This window comes from Bos taurus, chromosome 5 (genome assembly GCF_002263795.3).
Source record: "Bos taurus isolate L1 Dominette 01449 registration number 42190680 breed Hereford chromosome 5, ARS-UCD2.0, whole genome shotgun sequence".
Lineage (NCBI taxonomy): Eukaryota > Metazoa > Chordata > Mammalia > Artiodactyla > Bovidae > Bos > Bos taurus.
Window position 1 is genome coordinate 111,952,172 of NC_037332.1, and position 26,458 is coordinate 111,978,629.

General features: G+C 46.7%; 1 long non-coding RNA gene across 1 annotated transcript; it reads left to right on the forward strand.

The window, feature by feature from the left end:
* LOC104972592 (uncharacterized) lies at window positions 1-26,451 on the forward strand. Its single transcript, XR_009494682.1, has 3 exons — window positions 1-158; window positions 19,912-23,659; window positions 24,732-26,451. It is a non-coding gene; the product is annotated as an uncharacterized lncRNA (long non-coding RNA).
* Window positions 26,452-26,458: the final 7 nt, after the last annotated feature.

Here is a 26,458-nt window from a genome sequence, read left to right on the forward strand (position 1 = left end):
GTGGGGGGTGCGGGGTGTGTGTGTGTGTGTGTGTGCGCGCGCGCGCGCGTGCTGCGTTAGGCGCAAAGGCCACACAGGGACTTGGTCCATGACTTCAACAAGGAGAAAGAAAGCGGGCTAAAAGGGAGAGAGAAACAAGGAAAACCAGGTTCCCTGCGGTAAGTGCCTCGAGGGAAGCAAGCCATTTGCTTCCCCTCCCCCCAGCAATGGGCGGGAGCCCAGAAAAGGCTAAATAACTGCAACTTGGCGGGGTGGAAAGAGGGGGAAGTGCTTTCCCGAAAGCTTCCTGGGGATGGTGTCACCAGACAGAGTAAGGAGGGGGGAGTAACGGGCAGCTACAGGAAGAAGGGGCTAGAGCATTCTTGCAGGTTTAGGAAGGAGCGGCGTGATGGCACACAGACTGAAAAGAGGCAGATCGTTTTACATCCCAGAGAAATTCTTACTACACCCCCCTATTCTCCCCCAAAAGCCTCCCGAGGCTGCCCATTGGTGTCACTCTCAGAGGTAAGGCAGGAGAGGATGCCTATCCCCCTCCAACTGCTGCAAAAGCCTAAGGGGCGCCCCGGGTCTTCCCAGTTATTCATCTATCTTGTCAATTTCAAGTTCAGTATCACCGCTGGTCATAGAATCTTGTAGTTCAGGCAAGAGCCCTGTGGCCCTTTAGTCACATACCTTCCTCCAAGGCAAGAATTCCTCCATGAAAGTCTTGATAAAATTATTTATTCAGCAAATATTTCTGGAGGGGGCAAGACAAACGAAGTCATCACTGCCCTGGGGGTGCTCTCTCACCGAACTGGGGGACATGAAGGCACATGCTGGGGTGACCATGCAGCCGATCCCCAGCAGCATGACTAACTAGAGGGCCCAGAGGTATGAGGCAAAAGTCCTGCTGGTGGAAATTACTGGCGTGGGGCAGGTTTCCCCAAGACAAGACCGGGCTGGCGCATTCCCGATGGTGTCTACCTACCCTCAGCCTTCAGGAAACAGCCGGGAGGAGAGGGAAACACAGCTGTGTGTTTTGTTTTGTTTTGTTTTGTTTTGACTTTTTGGCCACACCCCATGGCATGTGGGATCTTGGTTTCCCAACCAGGAATCGAACCCAGGCCACCAGCATTGGGGAGCAGAGTCTTAACCACTGGATGGCTGGGAAAGTCCCACAGCGTATGTTATTAGCCATGAACAGGGTAACATCCCACTCAGCTTCCCAGACATGGCAAACTCACCATCTCTCAAACAGGCCTCTCCTTTTCTTAAGACAAATTGTGTGTGTATATATATATATGTATATATAGTGTGTGTGTGTGAGTGTGTGTGTGAATATCATATATATGGTGTGCATATATATTTCTTATGGATGATCTGCCTGCCTCTAGTTTCTGACCGTAAATCCTAATGTCATCCCCTGAAGATAACACAGGGCACGTCTAATCCCAGTTTGTCATGACAACATTCCAAATATTTGAAGATGACCAGCAAGCTGCCTTTCCCACACCCTCTTACCAGTCCCCAAAACAACAGAGATTAAGTCTTCTCGTCACCATTCCTCAGACGATGGCTTCCATGCACCACACTCTCCCACGGACTTTGTGGGGACATCTTCAGTTTGTCAGGCTCTATTAGGGATACAGACATGAAGATAGAAATGGCTGGTGGTGGGTTTTATTTATTTTTTATTGGTAATGCAATGCAGGAAGATTTTCACAAAAGTAAAATAATTAATGAAACTTGTATCTAGAGCACTTAATGATCTCTGCTTTCAATTTGACTCTTGTTTTTTTCTCTGGATTATACTGTGGGGCTTCCCAGGTGGCGCTACTGATAAAGAACCCTGCCTGCCAATGCAGGAAACTCAAGAGACACGGGTTCGATCCCTGGGTCAGAAGGATCCACTGAAATAGGAAATAGCACCCACTCCAGTATTCTTGCCTGGGGAATCCCATGCACAGAGGAGCCTGGCAGGCGACAGTCCAGTTGGACATGACTGCACACGAGCACGTCAGGGACATGTGCTATTTTTGTCCTTCCATCAGACATCTTCTCTTCTGGAAAGAGGACCCTAATTTTCCCCTGGGGACCCACTCCTCCCCACACTCGGCCAAGGAGCTGACTCCAACCCAGTCCTGATCAAAGCACTGCTCACCCCTCCCCACCTCCACCATCTGCAGAGACTGATTTAGAGAAAGGCAGGTAACCCAGGGCGGTACAATTGGAATTCCTGGATCCTTTGTTGAAACTATTAGGAAGGAGAAGTTCTTGCAATGAGGCTGCCGAACTGTCCAGCTCTGCACCTGGCACTGACCCGGAGACCACAGGAAATAACGTGCTTGAGAATAAAGTCCACGTGAGAACCTGCGAACTATCAGAGCTGAGACACCGTAAAGGCCCCAGCAGGTGATGACTGTTGGAGAGCCCGGGTCCAGCCATTTTCTGGCTGACTTCACAGATGTCTGGTCAGGGTCCTTAGAGCCTTGCCTGTAAGGGAGATTCTATAAATGGAATTATTGAGGGAGGAAAAACCTATAAGGGAGGAAGTTGAGCAGGGAAAGGAAAAGAGCCAAGTAAGGCTCAAGTAATCTCTTGGCCTGATCCACCGCAGAGAGCTCTGGCGCATAAACCATGCCACGTGGTCATCCCCGCCACGGGGCCACTTTGTGTTGCCCAACGTCACTCAGTCACTAGCCATGGGCTCCGAAGGGGTTAAGTTCCCCAACGCTAGTCCCTTCAGCTGAGGGCAATTCTCCAGAATTTGGGGCATCTGGGAACCCTTTGCTGCCAGTACAGCAGCTGGGGGATGGGTGAACTGGCCTGTTAAAGAAACTTGGAAGGGGCACCGTGTGGGTCTAACCCTGGGGGCCAGTTCATTCCCTTCCCACTTGGGTTTTCGTTCACTGAAGCCAACATGTGACTACTTTAAACACCCAGGTGTGATGAGACCAGCACAGAGCACAGTGAAACCTTGGCCTTCCTTGATCTGACCCCTCCATCCTTGAGCACACTGCAAGTTTCCATAACCAGGCTTAGTGGCTGCCCTGAACCTGTGGCTCAAACTGACTTTGTCACCAACGTTTTCCACCCTCTTTCCTTTACTCCTTCCCACCCACCCACCCCCCAATCTCCTACTAAGCCAAATTCACTCTTTTTTGTACACCTTTAATTATTTAACACAAATATGGGATTTTTAGCTTCACCCTCCTAGTAATTAGCAGTAGTTGTCATTTCGTGCATTTCCATCCTTTGCTGCAAATTGCTGTACAGGCCGATTTGATTCTGTTACCCATGTAACTTGCCACTTCTAATTTTGCTGCTGTTGCTGAAATGGGCAAATCCAATGACAGAAACCTTCAACAAACTGCGAGAGACCCATTTCCCCCTCCTTCCAATCTGCTAATCCATCACCCTGAAAGATTTACTCCACCTGTCCTTTTCCTTGCTGTCTCTCTTCCTGGGGAATCTCTTCAAAGGTATTTCCCAGGTCTTTTTTTGTTTGTTTGTTTTTTAGCCACGCCACATGGTTTGTGGGCTTACCTGGTGGCTCAGTTGGTAAAGAATCTGCCTGCAATACAGGAGACCTGGGTTTGATCCCTGGGTCAGGAAGATGCTCTAGAGAAGGGAATGGCTACCCATTCCAGTATTCTTGCCTGGAGAATTCCATGGACAGAGGAGCCTAGCAGGCCACAGTCATGAAGTCACAGAGAACCGGACACAACTGAGCAACTAACACTTTCATGGTTTGCAGGATATCCGTTTCTGACCAGGGATTGAACCTGGGCCACAGCACTGAAAGCAGGGAGTCCTAACCACTGGACCACCAGGACACTTCCATTTCCCAGGTCTTGATCAGCCCTATCCTGAGCTCTTCTTGCTTTTCCCTGTTTCTTCTTAAGTCTTTGTTCAGATTGGTCCCTCTCCCTAAATATCTTCTCTTGTATCTTTACGTATTTATATCCTAGCTCACATTCCACTTCCTCTAGGAAGCCCTCCAGTCTAAATGATCCTTCCCTTCTCTGATAATCCACGTCTCTAAAGTGCCAAGCACACTGCTAAGCATTCTGAGTGCATTATCTTCTTTCATTCTTGTGGTAACCCTGAGGTGAATGCTATTATGATCCTCATTGTTCGATGAGGAAACTGAGACAGAGAGGTTAATTAAGGAACTTGATTTGCTATCACACAACCAAAAACTACCAAAGCCAGGGTACAGATACTAAAATGAGAACTCTGGCTGAAATTCAATAAACATCCGTTGGCTACACAGAAGGAACTAGAGGAGATATTAAAAAGTGAAATAGACAATCCTGGTCTGCAATCAAGAATAGGGACAATCAGTTCAGTTCACTCAGTTGTGTCTGACTCTTGGCAACCCCATGGACTGCAGCACACCAGGCTTCCCTGTTCATCACCAACTCCCAGAGCTTGATCAAACTCATGTCCATAGAGTCAATGATGCCATCCAACCATCTCATCCTCTGTCATCCCCTTCTCCTCCAGCCTTCAACATTTCGCAGCATCAGGGTCTTTTCAAATGAGTCAGTTCTTCACACCAGGTGGCCAAAGTATTGGAGTTTCAGCTTCAGCATCAGTCCTTCCAATGAATAATCAGGACTGATTTCTCTTAGGACGGGCTGGTTGGATATCCTTGCAGTCCAAGGGACTCTCAAGAGTCTTCTCCAGCACCACAGTTCAAAAGCATCAGTACTTCAGTACTCAGCTTTCTTTATAGTCCAACTCTCACATCCATACATGATTACTGGAAAAACCATAGCTTTGACAAGACAGACCTTTGTTGGCAAAGTAACGTCTCTGCTTTTTACTATGCTGTCTAGGTTGGTCATAACTTTTCTTCCAAGGAGTAAGCGTCTTTTAATTTCATGGCTGCAGTCACCATCTGCAGTGATTTTGGAGCCCAAAAAAATAAAGTCTTTCACCATTTCCATTGTTTCCCCATCTATTTGCCATGAAGTGATGGACCGGATGCCATGTTCTTCATGTTCTGAATGTTGAGTTTTAAGCCAACTTTTTACTCTCCTCTTTCAGTCTCATCAAGAGGCTCTTTAGTTCCTCTTCGCTTTCTGCCATAAGGGTGGTGTCATCTGCATATCTGAGGTTATTGATATTTCTCCTGGCACTATAAATGGCACCAATCTGAATAATGCTGTAAGGATGGTAGAAATGAAATCAGAGAAGGGAGAGCTCGTGTCTGGTAGAACCCAGTAAGAGCACGTGAAGGAGTTTAGGTTTGAAAGGAGGGAGTGAGGCATGGCCCTCCATCTTAGGGAACACTGTGAGTAACAGCGTGGAGGAAGGACAATATGGGGCATATCTGAGCAAGGGAGTTGTCTGGCTTGTTTGAGAGAGAAGGCTTTCAACCCTTGGCAGAGGCCCTGTTGTAAAAAGGAAAGAATGCCAAGACCAGATGGGCATTGGACATTTGAAAACAGGATCCAAACTGTGTCTTAAGAGCGACCTGATAGTTGATTGGATTGGAAGGAGACTGAAATGGGGTTGAGGGGATAAGTTAGGAGACCACAACTGTTTTCCAGTCAAGAGTTAAGTTAGGATCCATGAGGGCGCTGGCAATGGCCTTGGATTATTTTTTCCCCTCTGCTCTGTAACCACTTTGTCTTTGCTTGTCCCCAGAGATCATAACATCCTTGAGAAGTGTCAAGCATTTGAAAAAATGTGCCCATAATTGCTAAACCACTAACAATTTCTTGATACTTAATAAGCACTCAGCAAATATTGTTGTAATTGAATTGAATGCATGAGCAGGGTGATAAAAACTCTGGGGCTCTGTTTAAATGGTTTCAAAGGAACTCAGGCCATGCCTGCAGCCCTCTGCAGTACTGTGTCTGTGCTCAGTTGCTCAGTTGTGTCTACCTCTTTGCGACCCCATGGACTGTCACCCGGAGATTCTCCAGGCAAGAATACTGGAGTGTGTTGCCATGCCTTCCTCCAGGGGATCTTCCTGACTCAGGAACTGAACCTATGTCTCCTGTGTCTCCGGCATTGCAGGCAGATTCTTTTATTCAGCACCTACTAGGTACATCATCCTCTCATTCAATTCACCCAATGAGGTCCTGACATCATGTCCCTCTTGTTTTTTAGTCGCTAAGTCGTGTCCAACTCTTTGTGACCCTATGGACTACAGGCTTCTCTGTCCGTGGGATTTCCTAGGCAAGAATACTGGAGTAGGTTGCCATTTGCTACCCCAGGGGATCTTCTGGACCCAGGGATCAAACCCAGGTCTCCTGCATTGGCAAGCGGGTTCTTTACCACTGAGCCACTAGGGAAGCTCATGTCGATCTTACAGATCAGAAAAACTGAGGGTCAAGCGAGTAGTTTGCAGGAACTGACAGACTGAGCTGCAGGACTTTCAGGCTTAGCTGCTTCAGTTGTGTCTGGCTCTTTGCAATCTCATGGACTGCAGCCCTACAGGCTCCTATGTCCATGGGGATTCTCCAGGCAAGAATACTGGAGTGGATTGCCATGCCTTCCTCCAGGGAATCTTCCCGACCCAGGGACTGAACCCGGGTCTCCTGCATTGCAGACAAATTCTTTACCCACTGAGCCACCTGGGTAGCCCAAAACCAGGACAACCCCAGGCAAATCCAGAGGGTTCATCACCCTATCAAGATACCTTGCTCCACATTACACAAGCCAGGATTTAAACTCAAGTCTAACCAGCTCAAACCCCCATGGGACTTTATTCTGGCTTTCTAATCACTGCAGCCAATATAAATATTCTTACTTGGATATTCTGGGGACAGAATCCAAGCATACTCTTATATTGAATTTGGCTCATGTATTTGGAGCCTCCTGGAAACAGTCCCTTATAGAGAGACAGCGAATCACAAAATGGATGGGTTTTTGTCAGAGAAAAGGAATCCAGCCTGGGGAACGTCTCCCGGCTGACACCTTGAGAATTCGGCTTTATCAACGGTTCTTTGGCGCCTCCTGGTGGTGAAAAGTTGTTAGTAGCCCTTTTCTTACTCAGATGAAAGAACCCGTACTGTGGGTAAAGGATGAGAGTGGAACCCAACTGAAACTTCTTACAGCTTGGGGAACATGAAGATTTTGCTTCAAAAATAAAAACTAGCAGAGATTTTTCTTTCTTTTTTCTTAAATGAAAGCTGACCAACCAGGCTGTCATAGTCTAAGGCGAGGAGACTCAGACACAACTTTAAGTGGATGCCAAAAGAAAACCCTCAATAATCAAGACAATAATTTAACAAAAAAAAAAGAAAGAAAACGAAATTAATGGCAAAAAATGATGAGCAAAATTTCAAGTACAGAACAGACAGGCTCTGACCATGCCTTTGCCCTGCCACGTCTCACTGGCCTCGCCCCAGTCCCGTGAGCACTGGCCCAGGAGCCTGGAACCCCAGCCCCTTCGAGAAGCTCTGGGTGAAGGGCTCCTGACGATGGCCCTCAAAACCTCACCATGGGAAATGGAAATGGTACCTTCAGATGTTCCCACCAAAGAAACTTCATAGAAAGGATTACAACCACTGCTAGGAGAAGCCAGAAGCCCTGCAGCAAGCATGGTTTCCCTAAGGCTCTTGTTTGGGCATATTTCAAATTTGATGTCATAATATATCCATATTTGATTTTGTTCTGTTTCCTTTTATCGACATATAGACACTTCAGAAGTGTACAGAGAAGGGATATTTGACCTTATAGCTCAAAGGATTTTCACAAGCCAACGCACGTTTAACCGGCACCCAGATCAAGAGAGAGAACAAGACCAGAGTTCCCGCCATGCCCCCTCTGTTCACTGCCACCCTGAGGTACCTCTGTCTTGATGTCCAACAGCATAGATTAGTTCTATTTTTGTTCCGTATATAAATGAAATGATACACTCCAAGGTATTTTAAGTCTGGTTTACTTTACTGTGAGCTATGTTAGTGAGGTTAGGCCATAAGCTTTGTGTGTGATTATAGTTTGTTCATTCTTATTATATGGTATAAATCTATTGAAATAAATTTATCCATTCAGCTGACATGAGTTGTTTCAGTGTGTTATTTCAGCACACTGTGCTGCTATGAATATTCATATCCGTGTCTTTTGTTTAACATGGACATGTCTACAATGGCCAGGTTCAGCAGAACTTTCTGCCTGACCTATAGACCTGCAAAGGCTTCCCTGGTAGCTCAGCTGGTAAAGAATCCGCCTATAATGCAGGAGACCCTGGTTGGATTCCTGGGTCAGGAAGTTCCCCTGGAGAAGGGATAGGCTACCCACTCCAGTATTCTTGGGCTTCCCTGGTGGCTCAGATGGTAAAGAATCCACCTGCAGTGCAGGAGACCTGGGTTCCATCCCTGGATTGGGAAGATTCCCTGGAGGAGGGCATGGCAACCCCCTCCAGTACTCTTGCCTGGAAAATCCCCATGGACAGAGGAGTCTGGTGGGCTACAGTCCATGGGATTGCAAAGAGTCGGACATGACTGAGCAATAAGCAGCAGCATAGACCTGTGAGCCAGTGAATTGTAGAGTGGCTTGGTTTGTAGAATTATTGTAGCAGTAACTAACTCATAGTATACCCTTTTAAAGTCATAAAAATTAATTATTAGCAAAACACATTAAAATGCAAAGATGATTCACCTTTATTGAAATAGAAAAAAGCACACACACGCCTATATTTCTGCTGAGAGTGCATTTGCTGGGTCATAGGGGAGGCAGCTTCAGCTTTAGTGTCTCCTACTGCTTAGCTTTCTAAAGTAATTGGAGCAACTGTCACTCAGAGAGTTCTTGTTCCTTCCCATCTTTGTCTAGATTTTATATTTTTTGTCCTTTTTACTCTCTCTGGTCAAGTGGAGTGGTGTTACACTGTAGTTTCTTTGCATTTCCCTAGAGAGTAATGAAGTCAAGACCCTTTCTGTGTTTGGCATTTGTATAGATTCTTTTCTGAAGTGTCTGTTCGAATCTTTGCCCATTTTTCTCTTGGGTTTTCTATCTTTTTCTTATTGATTTGTAGTTCTTTTAAAATTCTGACTTGGAGACCTTTATCAGATATATATAGAGAGAATACTTGTGAGTTGTCTTTTTGCTCCCATAATGGTGTCTTTTGATGAACACCGTTTCTCAGTTTTCATAGAATTCATTAAAGGTTTTTTTCATTCATGATTGACAGTTTTTGTTTCCTGTTTGCAAAAGATGTGCCTATTCCAAAGTCAGAGATATTTTTATATGTTTTCTTTTAAAAACTTTACTTATTTATTTATTTTAGCTTCAGAACTGCACTCCTTCTAGAAATTATTTTCGGTATGGTGTGAGGTAGGAGTGATAAATATGCATTTTTCCGTATATGGGATGACTATATACATGTGTATCTGTTTTTGTTTACATATAAAAGTAAATAATTAAATTCCCTTTTAAATGTTATGACTTTTCCCTAAGTGTTCGAGTAAAATTGATACAGAAACAGCTGTTTTGAGCACTAACTGAGGTACATTATCTGCACTTCCTCATTTAATTCTCTCTGTACTTGTATGAGGTAAGTACTCATATTTCAGTTTTATAGATGAAAAGAGTGAGGCTCAGGGAATTAAAGTGTGTTGAGGGTACAGAGCAAGTAAGTCCAGAGTCCTTTAACCAGTGTTCTAAACTACCTCGCACAGAAAAATTTCATTTGCAGGATAATTGTCTGTTAAGGTACCAGTATAACATGTTGATCTGTTCACAAGCTGATGGACATTTGCACTGCCGCTAGTTTGGGGCTGTTGTGAACAAAGCTGCTGTGAACATCTTCATTTCTCTTGGATAGATACCTAGGAGTAGTATTGCTTGGGTCATATGGTAAGTGTTGTATATGTTTATTTATTTAATTATCTATTTATTTGGGGGCTTCCCAGGTGGCACTAGTGGTACAGAACCTGCTTGCCAACACAGGAGACTTAAGAGACATGGGTTCAATCCCTGAGTGGGGAAGATCCCCTGGAGAAGGCAATGGCAACCCACTCCAGTGTTCTTGCCTGGAGAACCCCATGGAGAGAGGAACCTGGCGGGCTGTGGTCCATAGGGTCACAAAGAGTCAGACACGACTGAAGTGACTTCGCAAGCACACACATCTATTTATTTATATTTTAAAAAATTTTGGCCACACCCCATAGCATGTGGGACCTTAGTCCCCTGACCAGGGATCGAGTCCATTACTTCTGGAGTGGAAAGTCCTAACCACTGAACTACCAGGGAATTTCCCTTTTGGCTAAATTTTTTATTTGTAAACATTCAGTTCTGTGGCTTGTCTTTTACTTTTTTAATGGTACCTTTTGAAAAAATAGTTTGCATGTTGATAAAGTCCCAATTTATAAGTTTTTTCTTATGCTCTTTTGGATGGTGCTTCTTAAAAATGTGTATGTATTTATTTGGCTGTGCCGGGTCTTGGGTACATCGTGCAGGATCTTTCCTTGTGGTGTGCAGGCTTAGTTAGTTGCCCTGCAGCATGTGGGATCTTAGTTCCCTGACCAGAGGTCGAACCTGCGTCCCCTGTATTGCAAGGTGGGTTCTTAGCCACTAGACTACCACAGAAGTCCCTTAGGCTGTGCTTTTGATGTCATATCGAAGAGATCTTTGCCTAAAATCAAGGTCATGAGGGTTTTCTCACATATTTTCTTCTAGAAGCTTTGTAGTTTTAGTTTTTACGTTCTCGTCCGTGGTCCATTTTGAGTGTTTCTGCGTGTGGCATGAGGTGACGGCTCACATTCATCCGTGTGTACATTCAGTTGTCCCAGCACCATTTGTTGAAATGACCATAGTTTCCCCCTCAATCAGCTTTATTGAGCAGCTGATTTTACCATCCCTGGAGGCTGATCTACCGCTGGACTTTCAGTTGTGTGACCTAATAAATACATTTCCTCTCTGTTTACACTCATTTGAGTTTTGCATTATCCTTTGAAGCCAGAAGCCATCTGGCTGAAACCTTCTGGGTGCCACCTCTGGGTGCCAGGAGGTGGCACCCAGAAGGTCAAGTGGATGCCAGCTCTGTAGACCTTCTACGGAATAACCCACGCCTAGGAAATGGCAACCCACTCCAGTATTCTGGCCTGGAGAATCCCAGGGATGGCAGAGCCTGGTAGGCTGCCGTCTATGGGGTCTCACAGAGTCAGACATGACTGACGTGACTTAGCAGCAGTTCCTTGAAATCTTTCTCAGTCTGTACTCTTTCAGTGGATTTGAGCATTGCTTCTTACCCCCAAAGAGCCTATACAATCAAATTCTGGCCAACCTACTGAATACCCCGGGAGAGGGAAGCAACCAAACCAGACCAGTCTGAATGCTCCTTGGCTGGGACTCTAGCCAGAAACATTAAGAAGAGATGCTGTCTTCTCCTCTAACTTCATAAGCCATGAGGACAAGGTAGGCTTAGAACTGCCAGTGGCCACCTTTTGGTCAGGTGGCAAGAGAAAACTTAGGAATAAAGGTATTCCCTGATGGCTCAGCAGGTAAAGAATCTGCCTGCAATGCAGGAGACACAGTAGACACTGGTTCGATCCCTGAGTCAGAAAGATCCCTTGGAGGAGAAAATGGCAATCCGCTCCAGTATTCTTGGCTGGAGAATCCCATGAAGACAGCAACCTGGCGGGGGATAGTCCAAAGGGTCACAAAGAGTCGGACATGACTGAGCAACCAAGCGACTTAGGAATAAAGCCCAGCAGTGACAAGCAGGACCAAAAGGCGAGGAGAGAGGCAAGGTTCTCAGGATATCATTCACGCCTCTGGGTGAGCCATGCCTGAAGCCCTCTGCTTCAGGGGGCAAATCGCAAACTGGGATTGGTGGGGAGGTAAGGACTCCAGCAACTAGTTAGGAGCTCTGTTTGTGCTCTGAATTGGAGACCCAGTTGTACTGGTTTCTCTCCCTAAGAAGTCCCACCTGACTCGGCCAGTGTTCTATGTTTTCCTTGCCTGTTCAGTTCAGTTCAGTCACTCAGTAGTATCCAACTTTTTGTGACCCCATGGACTGCAGCACGCCAGGCTTCCCTGTCCATCACCAACTCCCAGAGCTTGCTCAAGCTCATGTCCATCGTTGCCATCCGACCATCTCATCCTCTTCGCCCCCTCCTCCTCCTGCCTTCAATCTTCCCCAACATCAGGGTCTTTTCCAATGAGTCAGTTCTTCACATCAGGTGGCCAAAGTATTGGAGCCTCAGTTTCAGCATCAGTCCTTCCAATGAATATTTAGGACCAACCTCCATTAGAATTGACTGGTTTGATCTCCTTGCTGTCCAAGGGACTCTCAAGAGTCTTCTCCAACACCACAGTTCAAAAGCATCCATTCTTTGGCGCTCAGCTTTCTTTATGGTCCAACTCTTACATCCATACATGACTACTGGAAAAACCATAGCTTTGACTACATGGACCTTTGTTGGCAAAGTAATGTCTCTGCTTTTTAATATGCTGTCTAGGTTGGTCATAGGTTTTCTTCCAAGGAGCAAGCGTCTTTTAATTTCACGGTTACAGTCACCATCTGCAGTGTTTTTAGAGCCCAAGAAAATAAAGTCTGTCATTGTTTCCCTATCTATTTGCCATGAAGTTATGGGACCAGATGTCATGATCTTAGTTTTTTGAATGTTGGGTTTTAAGCCAGATATTTCACTCTCCTCTTTCAATTTCATCAAGAGGCTCTTTAGTTCCTCTTCGCTTTCTGCCATAAGGGTGTGTCGTCTGTATATCTGAGGTTATTGATACTTCTCCCGGTGATCTTGATTCCAGCTTGTGCTTCATCCAGCGCAGGATTTCACATGATGTATTCTGCATATAAGTTAAGTAAGCAGGGTGACAGTATACAACCTTGATGTACTCCATGCCTGTAGGGGCTGCTATTCTACAAAGTTATGCTCAAGTGGTTATCTTGTCTTGCTTGAATGGACAGGGGTACTCAAGGTCTGGCTGCTTCCCAAGTCTCAGAAAACTGGAGTGCATTAAAAACCACCAGCAGCAAAAATGCTGATTAGAGTCACGCTAATCAATTATAGACACTCCAAGGTGCCAGCTCCCCACAGGTGAACCACATGCGCCTGGTGAGAGCGGTAGGAAACAGACACTTCGTCAGAAACTCAAGAGCAGAGAGGCAAAGGAGAGAGGCAAGTGTGGTTCCCAACCTGGCTCCGCCTTGCTGGCCAGGCAACCTCAGGTCATTTACCGAGTGTCCCTGGGGATCGGTCTTGTCCCGTGTAAGATGAGGGCTAAATACGCCTGTGGTAACAGCCTTCAGCCTCTGCTTCCTCTGACTCACACTGGGAGTGTGGACTTCCGCTCAGGCCTGCCCAGTCTTCACTGCATGTGTGGGTTCCTCACTCCCAGCACAGCTGGGGACCACCCTGCCCCTCCGTGTGAGTCAGAGTCTGGACTACCTGGGCCATGTCACCTTCTTCCCAAAGTCCCCAGACCAGAGCTTCTTGCTTCTGCCTCTCACCTGTGTCTATCTCTCCACAACACAGTGTGTTCTGCCTTTTCTGAAGGGTTGGGATGATTAATGAGAATTAAAGAACTTAAAGCTGTGGTCTAGAGACTTCTCTGGTGGTCCAGTGGTTGACTCTGCACTCCTAAAGCAGGGAGCCATGTGTTTAATCCCTGGTCATGAAACTTGGATCCCACATGTTGTAGGGTGTACCCTAAAATTTTTTTAAATAAATATATATCTTTTAAAAGCTGTGACGTAAACCTGATGGTGATTAAATGGAGAAAATCATACTCACTGCCATTCCTTTCAGGAGAAGCACTGTTTATTTGCTCAGGAAGAAAATTCCTTGATAAACTCACATGGGAGAGAAGCGAGCACCCCCTCCCCCCGCCCTGCCCCAGAAGACCTGAGGACAGCTAGGATTCTCCCAAGTGCCTGGGTGTAAAGAATCTTCAGGTTACACTGCAACACGGTGGGGAGTAGGAAAGGTGGGGTCCTGGGGGGTCACCCCCCCTTAAATCTCCCGCATGCCGCAACTAAGACCCGACTCAGCCACATAAGTAAATAAATAAATAAAATATTTTTTAAATTATGTCATCTTCTAAGGAGTTATATGGCTGGTGCCAGAAGAAGAAAAATAGATCTTTATGGTTTAACAGGTGTTTGCTGGGCTTCCCCAATGGATCAGCGGTGAAGAATCGCCTGCAATGCAGTAGATGCGGGTTCGATCCCTGGGTGGGGAAGGTCCCCTGGAGGAGGGCATGGCAGCCCACTCCAGTATTCTTGCCTGGAGAACCCATGGACAAGTGGCCTGGAGGGCTACAGCCCATGGGGTCACAAAGAGTTGACCACGACTGAGCACCAGCTGCTGCCTTGGGGGAGGTCTGATTAGCACATAATGCCGATGCCTAGTGCACACTGGAGGGGAGGATGTCCAAAGGAGCAGAGAAAATTTTTGTTTAACATTTTCTTGTCTTGCCTTAAAATAAGAATTTTATTTCATCACCCAGATTCTGTCACCTCTCAAAAGGCCTGCTTTTCCCAACTGCCCTGCAGCAAGTCCCTACCCATCTTTTAGGAAGCTCCTGGGAGGCCCGTGCCCCTTCTCACCAGGAGTATACTTCTCCGAGTCTGAGTTGGTCCATAGTAGGTGCTCGGTAAATACCTATCCACTGGCTGAATAAAAAATGACAACGAGAAGACTTCCCTGGTGGTCCAATTGTTAAGAATCCACCTGCCAATGCAAGGGACTTGGGTTCAACCCCTGGTCTGGGAAGACTTCGCCTGCCATGGGGAAACTAAGCCATTGCTCCGCAACTACGGAAGCCCGAACTCTAGAGTCCGTGCTCTGCAACAAGAGAAACCACCGCCGTGAAAGGTGCAGCACGAGAAAGTAGCCCCTGCTTGCTGCAACTAGAGACAGCCCATACACAGCAGTGAACACGGATACCCAGCACAGACAAAATAAAATGAATTTTAAAAAATTTAAACACCTATTATAAGCCAAGCGCTGGTCTAGGTACTTGGGTTTCATCAGTGAACAAAGATAAAAGCCTCTGCCTCCTGGAACTCACATTTTATTTGGGGCAAAGTGGAGGATGGGGAAAGACAATAAATAATGAATGTTAACTTAAAACACAGGACAAAATATCTTCTTAAAAGCATAAAAGAGCTAAGAAGGAAGTGAGGAACTACTGGGCCATGCTGAGTCTAGGAGATGAGGTTCATACCTGACAGACAGGGACTTATCTAATCTATGTCAAGGCTGTATATTGTCACCCTGCTTATTTAACTTATATACAGAGTACATCATGAGAAACGCTGGGCTGGAGGAAGCACAAGCTGGAATCAAGACTGCCGGGAGAAATATCAATAACCTCAGATGTGCAGATGACATCACCCTTATAGCAGAAAGTGAAGAGGAACTAAAAAGCCTCTTGATGAAAGTTAAAGAGGAGAGTGAAAAAGTTGGCTTAAAGCTCAACATTCATAAAACTAAGATCATGGCATCTGGTCCCATCACTTCATGGGAAATAGATGGGGAAACAGTGGAAACAGTGTCAGACTTTATTTTGGGGGCTCTAAAATCACTGCAGATGGTTATTGAAGCCATGAAATTAAAAGATGCTTACTCCTTGGAAGTAAAGTTATGACCAACCTAGATAGCATATTGAAAAGCAGAGACATTACTTTGCCAACAAAGGTCCATCTACTCAAGGCTATGGTTTTTCCAGTGGTCATGTATGGATGTGAGAGTTGGATTATGAAGAAAGCTGAGCGCTGAAGAATGGATGCTTTTGAACTGTGGTGTTGGAGAAGACTCTTGAGAGTCCCTTGGACTGCAAGGAGATCCAACCAGTCCATTCTAAAAGAGATCAGCCCTGGGATTTCTTTGGAAGGAATGATGCTAAAGCTGAAACTCCAGTACTTTGGCCACCTCATGCGAAGAGTTGACTCATTGGAAAAGACTCTGATGCTGGGAAAGATTGAGGGCAGAAGGAGAAGGGGACGACAGAGGATGAGATGGCTGGATGGCATCACCGACTCAATGGATGTGAGTTTGAGTGAACTCCAGGAGTTGGTGATGGACAGGGAGGCCTGGTGTGCTGCGATTCATGGGGTCGCAAAGAGTTGGACACGGCTGAGTGACTGAACTGAACTGAACTGAATCCTTACAACCGTCCCCTGAATTATCCTGGGAAATCAGTAGTGCAGGTACATGGTCAGGGTTGCCTCAGGGTTGTGAAATAAATTAGTGTGCATGCTAGGCTCTGGGGCCTTATATACATGGTCCCATTTGAGCCTCACAGCATCTCTGTGAGATGGAAGCTATTGCTTACTGTTATTTTCCTAATTTTACAAATGAGAAAACAGAGCGTTCAAGTGACCTGCTCAGGGTCACACAGCTAGTCAGTGGCAGAACAGGCTTTGAGCTCAAGTCTGTGTCCAGAGTCTGTAAATTGAACCACGGTCCATGGCACCTCTTGGTAAATATCATCTATTGTTTTTCTATTAGCTTTAGCAGAAAGATAACTCTAGTAGGAATGTCACTATTACCTTCTTTATGAAGAAGTGAGTATATTATCTCTATGGAAGTCTTGTTTTATGCAAAAATGTTAAAAAGTGCTTAGACAAGGAAAAACTACAATCCAAGCACAGCCTACTGGTGTTACTCAAAACTGTAGACACAGAAATTCATCAGGGAGCAGGAGAAAATTCTTAAGGCTGAGCTAGTGAACTCCAACTGAGAACAAATAGTGCTGAAGGCCAGGACAGGGACGCCACCTGATTCCACGTCCTCTCAGCCAGCCCAGGTCAGGACACACGACAGGTGAGGGATGGTAGGCGTGGCCTCCATTCAACACCCTCCTTGACTGCTGAGAACCTGGGCCCTCCCAGGTCGGGTGTGTGTGTGATGTAACACTCAGGTTCATGGTGTCAGATCTAGCCTGTGACACTGAGCAAGCGACGTGATTTACTTATTTTGCATTTTATTTTCAATTTATTAAATTAACTTTTTATTGGAGTCTAGTGGGTTTACAATGTTCTGTTAGTCTCTGCTGTACAGCAAAGTGAATCGGCCATACATATACATGTATCCACTCTCTTCGACTCCGTTCGCATATAGGTCATTACAGAGCACTGAATACAGTTCCCCGTGCTCTACAGAAGGTTCTTACAAGTTATCTTTTATAAATAGTAGTGTGTACACGTCCATCCTAATCTCCCAGTTTATCCCCACCTCCTTCCCCCTTGGTAAGCGTGAGTCTGCTTTCAACTTTTGTCAATAGGGTTATTTGTATCATTTTTTATTTTTTTTTAGATTCCACATATAAGTGATAACAGGCTTCTCTGATAGCTCAGTTGGTAAAGAATCCACCTGCAATGTAGGAGACCCTGGTTTGATTCCTGGGTCCAGAAGATCCGCAGGATAAGAGATAGGCTACCCACTCCAGCATTCTCGGCTTCCCTCGTGGCTCAGATGGTAAAGAATCTGTCTGCAATGCGGGAGACCTGGGTTTAATCCCTGGGTGGGGAAGATCCTGTAAAGGAGGGTATGGCAACCCACTCCAGTATTCTGGCTTGGAGAATTCCACAGACTGTATAGTCCACAGGGTTGCAAAGACCCTTTGCAACCAGTCAGACACAACTGAGTGACTTTCACTTTCATAAGTGATATCATATGATATGTGTCTTTCTCTGTCTGACCTACTTCTTTCAGTATGACAATCTCTAGGTCCATCCATTGGGCAAGTGACTTTAACAGCACTTTTGCAAAATGGGAGTGATAACATATAACTAAGATCATGGCATCCGGTCCCATCACCTCATGGCAAATTGATGGGGAAACAATGGAAACAGTGGCTGACTTTTTTGGGGGGCTCCAAAATCACTGCAGATGGTGATTGCAGCCATGAAATTAAAAGATACTTGCTCCTTGGAAGAAAAGTTACAACCAACCTAGACAGCATATTAAAAAGCAGAGACTATTTTGTCAACAAAGGTCCGTCTAGTCAAGACTATGGTTTTTCCAGTAGTCATGTATGGATGTGAGAGTTGGACTATAAAGAAAGCTGAGCACAGAAGAACTGATGCTTTTGAACTGTGATGTTGGAGAAGACTCTCGAGAGTCCCTTGGACTGCAAGGAGATCCAACCAGTCCTGGGTGTTCATTGGAAGGACTGATGTTGAAGCTGAAACTCTAATATTTTGGCCACCTGATATGAAGAGCTGACTCATTTGAAAAGACCCTGATGCTGAGAAAGATTGATGGCGGGAGAAGGGGACAACAGAGGATGAGATGGTTGGATGGCATCATCAACTCAATGGACATGAGTTTGGGTAAACTCCAGGAGTTGGTAATGGACAGGGATGCCTGGCATGCTGCGGTTCATGGGGTCGCTGAGTCGGTCATGACTGAGCAACTGAACTGAACTGAACATATTCCAATGGTTATAAGATGTACCACTAAGAAACAAACAAAAAAACACCAACTGCATGGTGACAACATGTCTTAATGATAGTGCTGGACAAGTCATAAACCAGTCATGGCAATTCTCCTGGCTTGGAGATTTCTCTCATTTCTTCTGCAAGATTGGCAATTTCTCCCAATTAGGTTCCGTTGCTTGGTGTGTGGGCTTCCCTGGTGGCTCAGTGGTAAAGAATCTACCTGCAATGCAGGAGATGCGGGTTCAATCCCTGGGTTGGAAAGATCCCCTGGAGAAGGAAAAATGACAACCCACTCTAATATTCTTGCCTGGAGAATCCCATAGACAGAGGAGCCTGGCAGGCTACAGTCCATAGGGTCGTGAAGAGTCGGACACGACTGAAGTGACTGAGCACCGGCTCCCGTGTAGATTTTTTGCCCACATCTTAGGAGCAAAATGTAACACAACTCTTGTTTCTAGTTTGTCTTCTTGCCTTTGTCGTTCAGTCACTCAGTCATCTCCTACTCTTTGCACCCCCATGGGCTACAGCACAGCAGGCTTCCCTGTCCTGCACCATCTCCTGCCTGTCCCTCAGCTTCTTCCTATCTCAGGTTCTGCCAAGCACTTGCTGTTGTTTCATAAGAGAAGAGTAGTCCTCTCTCTAAAGAGAAAACTCTGTTTCATTTAGTATCAGTTTCCCACCCTGTTGCTCCATATCTGTGCCTTTCCCCGTCATCACTTTTATCTGAATGCTGAATCACACCATGATATTTTCAAAGACATTTTAAACAGTACCAAATTCAGTACGTGCCGTACCAACAGTGCATCCAACTCAGATGGAGGAAAGACAATATGGGCCGCTGTGCTCAATTTCTCACATTTGCAAACAATGATGTCCCCATCAGGACTTTGACATTTGATTCTAAGACACAATCCCAATGTCAGAGATGTTAAGTTATGCATGTCTTAGGCTTCCCTTGTGGCTCAGCTGGTAAAGAATCCGCCTGCAATGCGGGAGACCTGGGTTCGATCCCTGGGTTGGGAAGATCCCCTGGAGAAGGGAAAGGCTACCCACTCCAGTATTCTGGCCTAGAGAATTCCATGGACTATGTAGTCCATGCAGTTGCAAAGTGTCGGACACGACTAAGCGACTTTCACTTTCACGCATGTCTTAGAATTGGGTAGATAGGGTAGCAAATACCTGTATTGATTAGAATTCTTTTGACAAGAAAGTGACAGAAAACTCAACCCAGATTGACTTAAGTGAAAGGAGTATACTGAGTTGTGCTGCTGTGCTGTCTTGTCTGACTCTTTGCGACCCACGTACTGCAGCCCACCAAGCTCTTCTGTCCATGGAATTTTCCAGGCAAGAATACTGAAGCAGGTTGCCATTTCCTCCTCCAGGGGATCTCCCCAACCCAGGGATCCAGCCCGCGTCTCCTATGTTTCCTGCATTGGCAGGCATCTTCTTTTACCAAGTCCCAAAGTCCTTATATTAACGCAGCTTCAGGTATGGCTAAACTCAGGACTCCAGGATAAAATCAAGACTCAGTTTCTCTTCACTTCTCTCTCTTTCTTCCATAGGGGTGGCTTCCGTCTCAGATTTCACTTGGTAGCAAGCTGGAGTCAGCAGCTCTAATCCTACTATCCTCTCTGGTTTCAAGTCCAGCTAAAAGGAGCGAGCACCTTTGTCCCAGAATTTTGAACCTGAGTCTCAGTATCACTCACTGGCTCTGACAGGTCACCTGTCTGGCTCTGGACCAGTCATCATAGTTATGGGGGAGCTGCTGAGTTACCTGCTGGAAGCCTAAGGGCTGCTGGGGCTGCAGAGGGAAATGACGAGGATGGACGTGGGGCCGCAAAAACAGCGCATGATTGACTGTGGGGAATTAGGTGAGAGAAGCCTCCCCGGAGCAAGCCCCCCTGGGTGGATTTGGTCCCTGCTCCTCCGCTCTGTGCAGCAGAAGGAGGCCTCCGCCGAGACCCACCCGCTCCATCTGAGTCAGCCTCGCGAGGCCTCCCTCGCGGGCTGCTGACACCGCACTGACTCAGCGGCTACGTGAGCTGGTTGCTGCCTGGAAAGTTAATAAGCCTGGGAGCCAAGACATTCCTCCTGTGACGGGGTTGGTGTCGCGAGTGGGTGGAATGAATGAAAAAGAGTGGGAGCACCATGGCTCCTAAAGCGTTTATGAAGTCAAGAAGCTCGGAAAGCAAGGGAGGGGAAATCCGTGGCAGCAGTGGGAGCTGGTGACCCCCCCACACCAGCGCTGGTCCCTGGCGGGTGGGCGGGCGCTGTCTTCACCCTGGCCCCATCCACCCTCCAGCTCTGCCCGTCTCTTTCCTTCAAATCTAAGGGTCAAGGAGCAAGACTGGGGGATCTATCTATCCCTTGGAGGGTAGGGGAGGAAGAGAAGAGGGAGGCTCGGTTAGAAGGGGGTCCTGGAGGATAGGAAATAGGGGAGACAGAGAGGGAGTGCTTGCCACAACCGCTCAGAAACTGGATGGAGCACAAACATGGAGCACCTGCTGTCTGCCAGATCCCCAACTAGAGGGTGAGGCCCCCCAGTAAATAGGCTTTTGTCTCTGCCTTCAGGGAGCACAGAGTCTGGTCTGGACACAATAAGAAAATTGTTCATGGTAACGGAATGTGATGGCACAGGGACCTAGGGTTTATTAAAGGAAGGTACCCCGGGGGGAGAAGTGAAGGAGGTCATTGCCAATCAGGAGGCCTCAGGTCAGTCTAGCCTTGACTGAGACTAGAGGGGGTGTGTGTGTGTGTGCGCGTGTCTGTGTGTCTGTGTGTCTGTGTGTCTGCAGGAACGTGGGCTCTGGACACAGCTGTGGAACAGTTCTCCTCGAATCAAGGGGAACCTTTCCAACGTCTCTTTCAGGCTTTAGCTACTGGCTTTTGGGAGTGGCAACCTGCCTGGCAAGGAGGCTCCTGCCAGCCAAGGACAATCCTCCGCATGAGGGGACAGCTGGGGTGGCCACGAGGCCTTGGAGCCCTCACTCTCAGCAGCTGGAGGATGGGAGCACCAGCCTGGTGGAGCCACCTAGACGGGGTAGAGGGGAGGTGATGCCAATGGCCTCTGCTCTGATGTTCCTCACGCTGGATGTCTGGTGGAGGATGGGCTAGGGAGCAGAAGGGAGCTGGAGGGCAGGGGACTTCCTGGAGGAGAAGGTCCTTCTGGGGCATCTTGTAGAACAGCTCAGGAGGTGGACAAGCAAGGAACGACCTAAGGCGTCAATGTGTGCAACAGTTATAGGAGCACGTCGCACTTTCTGGGAAGGCTAAGCTGTTTAGGTAGGACACTGGGCTGTCACAGGGGTGGGCGGGGCCAAGTCATGAAGGTCCTGTGTGCCATACTAAAAGACCGGAGATTCAAGTTCTTTTGAAAAGAACCGGAATCTCACGCAAGTGTTGAGAATGGACGTGTAGACATGGTGGGGCCTGGGGATGGGAGGGGGGATGAACTGGGAGATTAGGCTTAATATAAATACACTGCCATGGGTAAAACAGAAAGCGAATATACCTGCTGCGTAGCACAGGGAGCTCGGCTCTGTGCTCTGCGATGACCCAGGAGGGTGGGGTGGGAAGGAGAGAGATGAGAGGGAAGCCAGGAGGGAGAGGGTATGTATGTTTGTATATATACCGTTGCTGTTGTTGTGTCCAACTCTTTTGCGACCCCATGGACTGTAGCCAGCCAGTCTCCTCTGTCTATGGGGTTCTCCAGGTAAGATATTGGAGTGGGTAGCCATTTCCTTCTCCAGGGAATCTTCTCTACCCAGGAATCAAACCCATGTCTTCTGCATTGGAAGGTGGATTCTTTATCACTAACCCATCAAGGAAGCCCAAGCATATGTGTACGTGTGTGCGTGTGTGCATGTGTGTGTGTGTGTGTGTGTTAGTCACTCAGTCATGTCTGACTCTTTGCAATCCCATGGACTGTAGCCTGCTAGGCTCCTCTGTCCATGGGATTCTCCAGGCAAGAATACTAGAATGAGTTGCCATTCCCTTCTCCAAGGTATCTTCCTGACCCAAGGATTAAACCCAAGTCTCCTGCATTGCAGGCAGCTTCTTTACCATCAGAGCCACCAGGGAAGCCCTGTGTGTGTGTTGTGTGTGTGTGTGAGCGTGTGTGTGTGTGTGTGAGCGTGTGTGTGTGTGTGTGAGTGTGTGTGTGTGTGTGTGTGTGTGTGTGTGTGTGAGTGTTAGTGTGTGTGTGTGAGTGTGTGTGTGTGTGAGTGTGTGTGTGAGTGTGTGTGTGTGTGTGTGAGTGTGTAGGCCTCCCAGGCTTCCCAGGTGGTGCTAGTGGTAAAGAACCCACCTGCCAATGCAGGAGACCTGAGAGACGTGGCTTCAATCCCTGGGTGGGGAAGATCCCCTGGAGGATGAAATGGCAACCCACTCTAGTATTCTTGCCTGGAGAATGCCATGGACATAGGAGCCCGGCAGGCTGCAGTCCATAGGATCACAAGAGTTGGACATGACTGAAGTGACTTAGCACGTACGCATGTATATATGTGTGTGTGTGTGTGTATATGTGTATATATATGTGTGTGTGAAAGTCGCTCAGTAGTGTCCGACTCTTTGTGACCCCATGAACTACACAGTTCATGGAATTCTCCAGGCCAGAATACTGGAGTGGGTAGCCTTTCCCTTCTCCAGGGGATCTTCCCAACCTAGGGATGAACCCAGGTCTCCCACATTGCCAGCTGAGCCACCAGGGAAGCCCAAGAATACTCGAGTGGGCAGTCTATCCCTTCTCCTGTGGATCTTCCCAACCCAGGAATCAAACTGGGCTCTCCTGCATTGCAGGCGGGTTCTTTACCAACTGAGCTATCAGGGAAGCCTGGATATATGTGTATATATAGCTGATTCACTTCATTGTTTGGCAGAAGCTAACAACACTATAAACCAATTATACTCCAAGAAAAAAAAAAAGTAAAAAAGGAACTGGACTCTCCTTCCACCCCACTTCAGCCCTTTGTGCAGACATTCAGCACCGTCAGGGGGTGAGGCAGCCCGGCCCTGTTTGGGTGGGTGCAACCAAGGGCCCCGATGCTCTGCAGAACTGAAGTGAGCAAGAGGCCACCAGCAGGCAAATGGCAGAGAGTGATGGCCAGAGAAGGGCTGTCTCCAGGCGCTGAGGGAAATGCAGGAGTCGGGAGCGATTTGAAAGTTGTTTTCTTGACGTAGGCATTTTAGAAATAGAAAGAAATGTCGTCACAAGGGAGTCCCATGGAGAGGAATGAACGCAGGATTTGGAGTCAGCAAAGCCAAAGGCCTGGGCCTGGGGCCCAGCACCACTGTGCCAGCTGGACAACTCTGGTAAGGTCACTCGGCTCACCGAGGCCCTATTTCCACATCTGCACTGGGATCATATCTATTCCACAGGGTCAACTAAGATAACATCCGTGTGCAAAAAAGGCTGTGCAAATATTAAGTTACAGTCATTTTGCAAAAAAAAAAAAAAAAGAAGCCCACAGCAAGAATTCCTCAGGCTGTTTTGACCCCAGTTCCCACTTGGCACTGATTAGGTCGGGGACTTACTGGATGACATAGCAAGTCAGCAGCAGAGCTAAGGTGTCAACTCACCCGAGGACCGGCTCCAACATCGTCAGCAGAATCAGCTGAGATCCAGCTTCACTCTGCAATTTAGATGGCCAAGGCATTCCCAGGAAGTCCCTTTCAGCACAGAGTGTTCACAGTGGTTCCCGTGGGCAGCCCCAATATCCTCCAAAAGGTTGGCGAGATGTAGCAATAGCTGGATGAGGTTCCCAAGAGGCAGGGCAGAGAGGGAGACAAAGAACAGACATTTGTCCTGAGAACAGAAGAGACTGCGTTTCTCCACCCTTCCTGTGGCCACAGCCCTCCAACTCCCACCAGTGCTTTCAAAATACTGGAGTAGGTTTCCATTCCCTTCTCCAAGGGATCTTCCAGACCCAGGGATTAAACCCAGGTCTCCTGCATTGCAGGCAGATTCCTTACCATCTGAGCCATTAGCTGCTACTGCTGCTGCTAAGTCGCTTCAGTCGTGTCGGACTCTGTGAGACCCCACAGACAGCAGCCCACCAGGCTCCGCCGTCCCTGGGATTTTCCAGGCAAGAACACTGGAGTGGGTTGCCATTTCCCTCTCCAATGCATGAAAGTGAAAAGGGAAAGTGAAGTTGCTCAGTCGTGCCCAACTCTTAGCGACCCTATGACTGCAGCCCACCAGGCTCCTCCGTCCATGGGATTTTCCAGGCAAGAGTACTGGAGTGGGGTGCCTTTGCCTTCTCCACTGAGCCATTAGGGAAGCCCTCAAAACAGATTTATTGAGATATAGTTCACAGACCATAAAAGGATCCTCTTGAAGTGTACAATTCAATGTTGTTGTGTTTTGTTTTGTTTTTATTCACAGAGTGACACAAATATCACCACAACAAATTGTGGAATATTTTCATCTCCCCATAGAAGATGCCATCCAGCCATCTCATCCTCTGTCATCCCCTTCTCCTCCTGCCCCTAATCGCTCCCAGCATCAGAGTCTTTTCCAATGAGTCAATTCTTCGCATGAGGTGGCCAAAGTACTGGAGTTTCAGCTTCAGCATCAGTCCTTCCAGCGAACATCCAGGACTGATCTCCTTCAAAATGGACTGGTTGGGTCTCCTTGCAGTCCAAGGGACTCTCAAGAGTCTTCTCCAACACCACAGTTCAAAAGCATCCATTCTTCGGCGCTCAGCTTTCTTCACAGTCCAACTCTCACATCCATACATGACCACTGGAAAAACTATAGCCTTGAGTAGATGGACCTTTGTTGGCAAAGTAATGTCTCTGCTTTTCAATATGCTATCTAGGTTGGTCATAACTTTTCTTCCAGGAGTGGGAGTGGGTAGCCATTCCCTTCTCCAGGGAATCTTCCCAACCTAGGGAATTGAACGCAGGTCCCCTGAATTGGCAGCCGGATTCTTTATCGTCTGAGCTACCAGGGAAGAGAGGCCAAAAAAAAACCAAACAACTCAGATTGAATAACACAGACTGGGTGCCCCCGGTCTCCAAGTGGCTTCATGTGTTGCAATCTCTGGGGCCCAGAGTGCTGTAGGTGTTTCAGTTTTTCCTTGTTTATCAAGAAAAGATATTTAACTGAACATGCAATGGAGCTGCAATTTATAAGAATATGACATATTTGAAAACTTTTGAAAGCTTTTTGAAATCTTATAAAACAACTCTTGACTGAATTACTGTATGTGATACCATTCTTAAACTGTTTAACATACTTTTATTTTTTGAGGAACAAGAGCTCCATTTTTTAAATTTGATCATTTCTTGCATTTGAAGTACTCCTTGATGACATCCTTGGCTTGAAACTCTTTGCCATAATCCTAAAAAAAAAAGAAAAAACAATTTTACTAACATTCGGAAATTTGGCTAAGTAGTTAGCACTAGTTAAAGCAAAGCTTTAACAAAAATTAGCACATGTCTTTTGACAATGCTTTCCATCATTAAAATGTCTTATAGCTAATATTCAGTTCAGTTCAGTTGCTCAGTCGTGTCTGACTCTTTGCAACCCCATGAACTGCAACACGGCAGGCCTCCCTGTCCATCACCAACTCCCAGAGTTAACAATTACTCAGCTATTAAAAATAATGCATTTGAATCAGTTCTAATGAGGTGAATGAAACTGGAGCCTACTATACAGAGTGAAGTAAGTCAGAAAGAAAAACATCAGTACAGTATATTAACACATGTATATGGAATTTAGAAAGATGGTCACGATGACCCTATACGTGAGACAGCAAAAGAGACACAGATGTAAAGAACAGACTTTTGGACTCAGTGGGAGAAGGCGAGGGTGGGATGATTTGTGAGAAAAGCACTGAAACATGTATATTACCATATGTGAAATAGATTGCCAGTCCAGGGTCGATGCACGAGACAGGGTGCTCAGGGCTGGTGCATTGGGACAACCCTGAGGGATGGGATGGGGCGGCATGTGGGAGGGGGGTTCAGGATAGGGGAAACATGTACACCCATGGCTGATTCATGTCGATGTACGGCAAAACCAATACAATATTGTAAAGTAATTAGCCTCCAAGTAAAAGAAATAAATGTATTCAAAATAAATAAATAAATAAATTTTTAAAAAGA